We start from the raw sequence: 6,000 nt of genomic DNA on the forward strand, positions 1-6,000 counted from the left end.
AAAACATATAAACTATTTCTATGTTACATCTCCCTTTGAGATAGAGTTAAGAAATCAAACATTGTATTTTTCATCTCAGGATCTTAAGTTTACCCGCTGGGCTCAGTAGTTTTAGCACTAGACACTCAAGCATTGCCACGGAGGCAGGCATGCACACCCTCCCAAATAAACTAAAGCAGGTGACCTGTTGCGCTGACAGCCCAAAGGAAAGGACCCATATCACGGCACACCCTCCAGCACGTATCTCCCTTACCTACAGCTTGATCAGTGTGTTGATCGGGTCGGAATGTTGACTTAGAAGACAGGTAATATCCTGTATGTGCACCCGTGTGTTGCACACGCTATCTTCCACCTGTGTGCCTCTTCCACACGCTCCCGAGTGTGGCACACGCTATCCTCCACCTGTGTGCCTCTTCCACACGCTCCAGAGTATTGCACACGCTATCTTCCACCTGTGTGCCTCTTCCACACGCTCCAGAGTATTGCACACGCTATCTTCCACCTGTGTGCCTCTTCCACACGCTCCCGAGTGTGGCACACGTTATCCTCCACCTGTGTGCCTCTTCCACACGCTCCTGAGTGTTGCACACGCTATTCTCCACCTGTGTGCCTCTTCCACACACTCCCGAGTGTGGCACACGTTATCTTCCACCTGTGTGCATCCTACACAAGCACCCCAGTGTTGCACACGCTAGCTTCCACCCGTGTGCTACTGCTCACAGCTAGTCTCCAGCAGCCCTGCTCGCCGCTGCAAACATCTCATTAGACTAATGCATTCAGCACAGGCAGAACACTCGATTTACCATAGCTACGGCAGTGAATTTCCATTACGATGACAGCTTCAACCACATCATGTCCGGAAAACCAGCCAACCACTGGCTTCTAAAGAACACACACATTTTTACATGCAGAAAGCGAGGACTCTGAGTGTGTGTGTGTGTGTGTGTGTGTGTGTGTGTGTGTATGTGTGCGTGTGCGTGTGCGTGTGCGTGTGCGTGTGCGGTGTTTCTTTCCTCTTTACAGCCCAACTGAGATAAATGCACAGTGCAGCTGTTCGTCAACACGAGCTGCCAGGTAATGACACTTCTGCTTCTTGGATAGTTACTTCCTTGTAATAAACTGAATTATGTCACAGTTGTCAGAATGGGTGTTTCCTACATTTCAGTTTTCATTACGCCTCCTCTGTTGCCATAGAAACCACACTGTAACATCGCCTCTTTGTCCCAGTCCTGCAGCAGTGAGGGCCACACCAAGCTTATAAGACTGTAGTGACCTGACAAGGCCAGTGTTTGGCTTTGGGCAAAAAAAAAAAAGAGAACAATGCCAACAGCCTGGTTGTTCCAGAAAGCCTGTGTGTTAGCAGAGGACTCAGCTATGCATGCCGCACTGTGGCCGTACCTGTCAGCTCCACCGCTGCCTCTCCCGCGTTTAATGCCACACAGCCCCACATCTGGGTGTGCACAAATAAGTGTTTCTCCATGCCCAAACACGCTTGGGAGCTGCGTGGGGAAGGAGGCTTCATGTGGGAAGGAGCTGTCGTCTCTCCTCCACAGACGGCCTTCCCACTAAAGCAATTTATACCAGAGAAGAAGCCTTTACCCCTCCCTTCTTTCTACAGAGTGAAGCTAGGTTTTCTGGTGCCGGCTTCCCTCACTCTGGGGACCTGGGACCTGTCCCAAGTGTCTCCTTCAAGACGAAATGCCTGTTCTACAAATATGGGCTGCCCACCGGCTTCCTGGTAGGAAGCGGCAGCCTGCTTACCCAGCCAGCAGTGACAATCAGCTAAACTAACTTGGAAGGTCTGGGTCACAGCTTAACCAGTAACTGAGAGTATGAAAAAGAAAAACAGAACTACATATTTGAAGTTTATCGGAATGAATGTGCAGTCTGAGATAAATTTGTCTCATCAAATTACATAGGTATGGAAAACTGGTATTTTTGAAGTCAAAGCATCATGCTTACAGAGAAAGTAACCGCGTCAACAGCCTGCCGCAGCCCCTCCCATTCCGCCTCAAGTTGGCTCCCACACTGGCCTGGCTCAGCTTGGAAGGCAGTCTCGATTTCTGCTGGGCGCACATTTGTACTGACCATATCGTGTGTGCCCCCTTCGACAGCCAAGGGACTCAAAGGCTGAGTTAGTGAGACTCTCTGACAAGACTGATCCAGAAAAGCTCTCAATAAACTTCCATTCTATGAAAGACCTGGGCTTAGTCACCTTGGGTCAAATGGAAATTATGGCCATGGGAGGCAAATTTTGAGCTGGAATTCATGATGCAGATACGGAAAAGTAAACGTATTCTCCATAAAAGGTGCGGATGGCATACAGTTAAGGGGGATGCGCATCAATAGCTGCAGAGCCTTCTCCTCTTGGGGAGAGGCCTCAGAGAAGCCAGGTTCCTGTCTGGAGAAAGCACCGCGGGTCCGCCACTGACGACAACAACCCTTCGGACTTCCGTATTAAACAGTCTGAGTGTTTTGTCCTTTGAAAATAAATATATTATAAAACCGAAGGGAAAAGGGAGAAATGAAGATGAGAAAGAGGAGGAAAAGAAAGAACTCACCCCCTCAGATCATTTAGTTGTTGAATTTTGATGTGTTTTATTTGAGAAAATACAAGCTTGGTAGTTTTGTTGGGGGGGGTGTTTTTAATTTCATATAATTGATTTCATTTAAAGAAGAAAGGGGCCTGAGGAAGGTGGAAAGGAAAAAAGAGTTTAGAAGTCAGCTAGGTGTAGGTACACACCCAGAATATCAGCATTCAGGAGCCTGAAGCAGAAGGAAAGAAGCCAGCCTGGGCTACATGGTGAGTTCCGGGGCAACCTCAGCTACAGGGTGAGACCCTGGCATGGAGAGGAAGAGGGGGTGGATAGATAAATAGACAGACAGACAGACAGACAACACTAGGATCTGATGGACGTTTAAACAGAGCCTGCATGAAGTATTGAATTCCAGCCACAGGTGTGGCTGTGACTGTGACCTCTCTGTCTCACCATGCTCCACTGGGGAGTACTTTGGGTGAGCTGGGATAGGAGTTGTTCAATTTAACATAGCTCTTTGCATAAATAAAAAACAAAACACTGTTTCCTAAGGAATCAAACCCTGTAAGACAAAAGGCTTTGGTAGAGTCTTCCTCACAGAAAGAAATGGGTTTTCTTTCCCAGGAGGCTTCTGAGAGAGAGAACTCTGAGCCCGATCCGTTTGCTCCAGGTCTCCGCGCAGATTTGTTGTGGTAGGGCTTGTCCTTGAGCCAGGTGTGCTTGGGTTGCCGCTCAGTGGGTCAACATGGCAGTCGTACATGGACTTGTAATTAACTATGGCTGACTTGAAATGTTTAAATATATATTATTGAGTTTAACTGGGGGGGTATACACACATGTTACTCAAATTTCTTCTTAATCATCACCACAGGCCTTAAGTTACCAATATTTTACAAAAAAAAATCTTGAGTGTTTTTAATTCCAAGAAAAATTTAAGTTAAGCATGTAAGAGGAAAAATTTTGTGGGATGGCAAGAGTCAGCCAAAGGAGTCTTAAAAGAGAAAGTGTCCCCCTCACCGGTCACAGCTCTAACCTGGTGTTTCTCTGGATGCACATGCTAGGGCTGGGCTGGGGAGATGGCTCAGCGGATAAAGGACTGGCTGCAGAAGTATGAGGCTCAGAGTTCAGATCCCCAGGCCCCACAGAAATGCCAGACAGCATTGTGGCCTGCCCGCAATCCCATCATGATCATTCCCATCATGATCAGGAAGCAGGGATTATATGGCCAACAGGAGGAGATGGAGCAGCGGGTTCTAGGCTCTTTGTGAGACTCTGTCCTGGTAAAGCAAAGTGATCAAGGAAGATGCCTGTCGGCAGCCTCTGCTCCGACCTTCACACACGTGTGCATGCACATGTATCCACATACATGGGCGTGAAAACTCGTGTGTGTGCGCGCACACACACACACACACACACGTGTGCACGCTTAGGTGTTGTAGTCTCTTCTCTCTCTCAGAGAACAGGCAGCACATTTAACACAAATATCACTTGGGTGGTGCCTAGCAAGAGGCAACCAGGGAAACAGGTTCCCTTTTAGGGTATCTAAAATGGAAATCCATGCGGGGCGCCCTTATCTGAAGGGTGATCGTTCTGTTAGTTGCTGGTGAAGACACCATCCACATCAAAAGCAGCCTTTGCTCTGAGAGGCAGGGCTTTCCAAGACAAGCCTCCAGTTGAGAGGATTCTGCACAGGACAGGAGTCGACGCTGTGGAAGGATTAAGGTAATGGTTAATGTAGCAATTTTAACCCCTCATTTTGAGTAACCCCCTTTACTCAAAGACAGCTGCTTCTGTGGCATCCTGATGCCAACCATACTGAGAAGAAAGGCATTAGTCCCATTCCACAGACAAGAAAAATAAGTCTTGAGGATGTTAGATAAAGTGCCAAAGGTCATACAACTCAGAAGTGATGGGCAGTGCCCAGGTGTTTGCTTCTAAGACCCAGGAGTACATCTTGAATTTTGCAGGCAAATGGATGGAACTAGAGAACATTATTTTGAGTGAGGTAACCCAGACCCAGAAAGACAATTATCACATGTACTCACTCATAAGTGGTTTTTAAACATAAAGCAAAGAAAACCAGTCCACAAATCCCAATCCCAGAGAACCTAGAGAACAATGAGGACCCGAAGAAAGACATACATGGATCTAATCTACATGGGAAGGAGAAAAAGACAAGATCTCCTGAGAAAATTGGGAGCATGGGGACCTTGGGAGAGGGTTGAGGGGGAGGGGAAAGGCAGGGAGGGGAGCAGAGAAAAATGTAGAGCTCAATAAAAATCAATTAAAAAAGAAGAAGAATGTTGTGGCCATCGCTGGATCGCAGTAGCCAAAATGAAGTTCAATCCCTTTGTGACTTTTGACCAGAGCAAGAACTGCAAATGGCATTTCAGTGCACCTTCTCACATTCGGAGGAAGATCATGTCTTCCCCCCTTTCCAAAGAGCTGAGACAGAAGTACAATGTTCGATCAATGCCTATTCAAAAGGATGATGAAGTTCAGGTTGTCTGGGGACACTACAAAGTGGTCCAAGTGTACAGGAAGAAATACGTCATCTACATTGAACGGGTGCAGCAAGAAAAGGCTAATGGCACAACTGTCCACGTGGGCATCCACCCCAGCAAGGTGGTGATTATCAGGCTAAAGCTGCACAAAGACCACAAGAAGATCCTGGAAAGGAAAGCCAAGTCTCGACAAGTAGGAAAGGAGAAGGGCAAATACAAGGAAGAAACAATTGAGAAGGTGCAGGAGTAGGGGCGTCTCATACAGTTTTTATTAAAGACTGCTTGAGGAAGAAGAAGAAGAAGAAGAAGAAGAAGAAGAAGAAGAAGAAGAAGAAGAAGAAGAAGAAGAAGAAGAAGAAGAAGAAGAAGAAGAAGAAGAAGAAGAAGAAGAAGAAGAAGAAGATGTACAGATAAGCAAGTGCTCTAGACACCAACTGGATTCGGGTTTCCCAGCAGAACATGGTATGCAAGCATAAATTAGCTTGTTCTACCTCATGATGTTGGACACCGGGAGGCACTCGCTTTCTTTTTGTGCAACACAGGACCCAGTGAGAAGGAAATCAGCCCTCTCATCGCAGCTCGATCTTGTCATCTTTCAGCCATACTCTCTGCTGCTGCTCTTTCGGCAACTCAAGCAAAGTCATGGAGTCATGAAAACCAATGCAGCTAATAAAATGTTCATGTACCGTCAAAAAAAAAAAAGAGTTGTTTGGTCTACCACAGGGCTTCTTGGCACTGCCTCTCATTCTAGCCCACTATAAACTCAGTGACCTTGGTCAAGTTGCTGCCTTACTTCAGCCTGGGAGTTTGGGGCACCACATTGTCTTCGTGAGCCCATATGGTTCTGACATTCTGCAGTTCTAAGAATTGCTTTCTCCACCAGGCTTTGTTGATCAACATTTTAGGATGTAGGTGTTGTGGCTTATTGTGACTGTGGCCATGATTGGTAGTAGACAAGG

General features: G+C 46.9%; 1 protein-coding gene and 1 pseudogene across 4 annotated transcripts in view; one reads left to right on the forward strand and one right to left on the reverse strand.

The window, feature by feature from the left end:
- The window catches only part of Scml4 (Scm polycomb group protein like 4), a 106,023-nt gene extending 105,093 nt beyond the window's left edge, over nucleotides 1–930 (reverse strand). The window contains exon 1 of one of the 4 annotated variants that reach the window (XM_085690855.2): nucleotides 254–918. The gene's annotated coding sequence lies outside the window, so the exon portion shown is untranslated. Of the gene's footprint in view, nucleotides 1–253 lie in introns of all 4 variants that reach the window. The other 3 variants (XM_085690858.2, XM_048425051.3, XM_048425057.3) reach the window with 3 other exon arrangements.
- Nucleotides 931–4,871: 3,941 nt separating this feature from the next.
- On the forward strand, nucleotides 4,872–5,294 carry LOC148123513 (large ribosomal subunit protein uL24 pseudogene; annotated as a pseudogene).
- The last annotated feature ends 706 nt before the right edge of the window (nucleotides 5,295–6,000 follow it).

The sequence above is a fragment of the Myodes glareolus genome, chromosome 1 (genome assembly GCF_982192425.1).
Source record: "Myodes glareolus chromosome 1, mMyoGla1.1, whole genome shotgun sequence".
In the NCBI taxonomy this organism is placed as follows: domain Eukaryota; kingdom Metazoa; phylum Chordata; class Mammalia; order Rodentia; family Cricetidae; genus Myodes; species Myodes glareolus.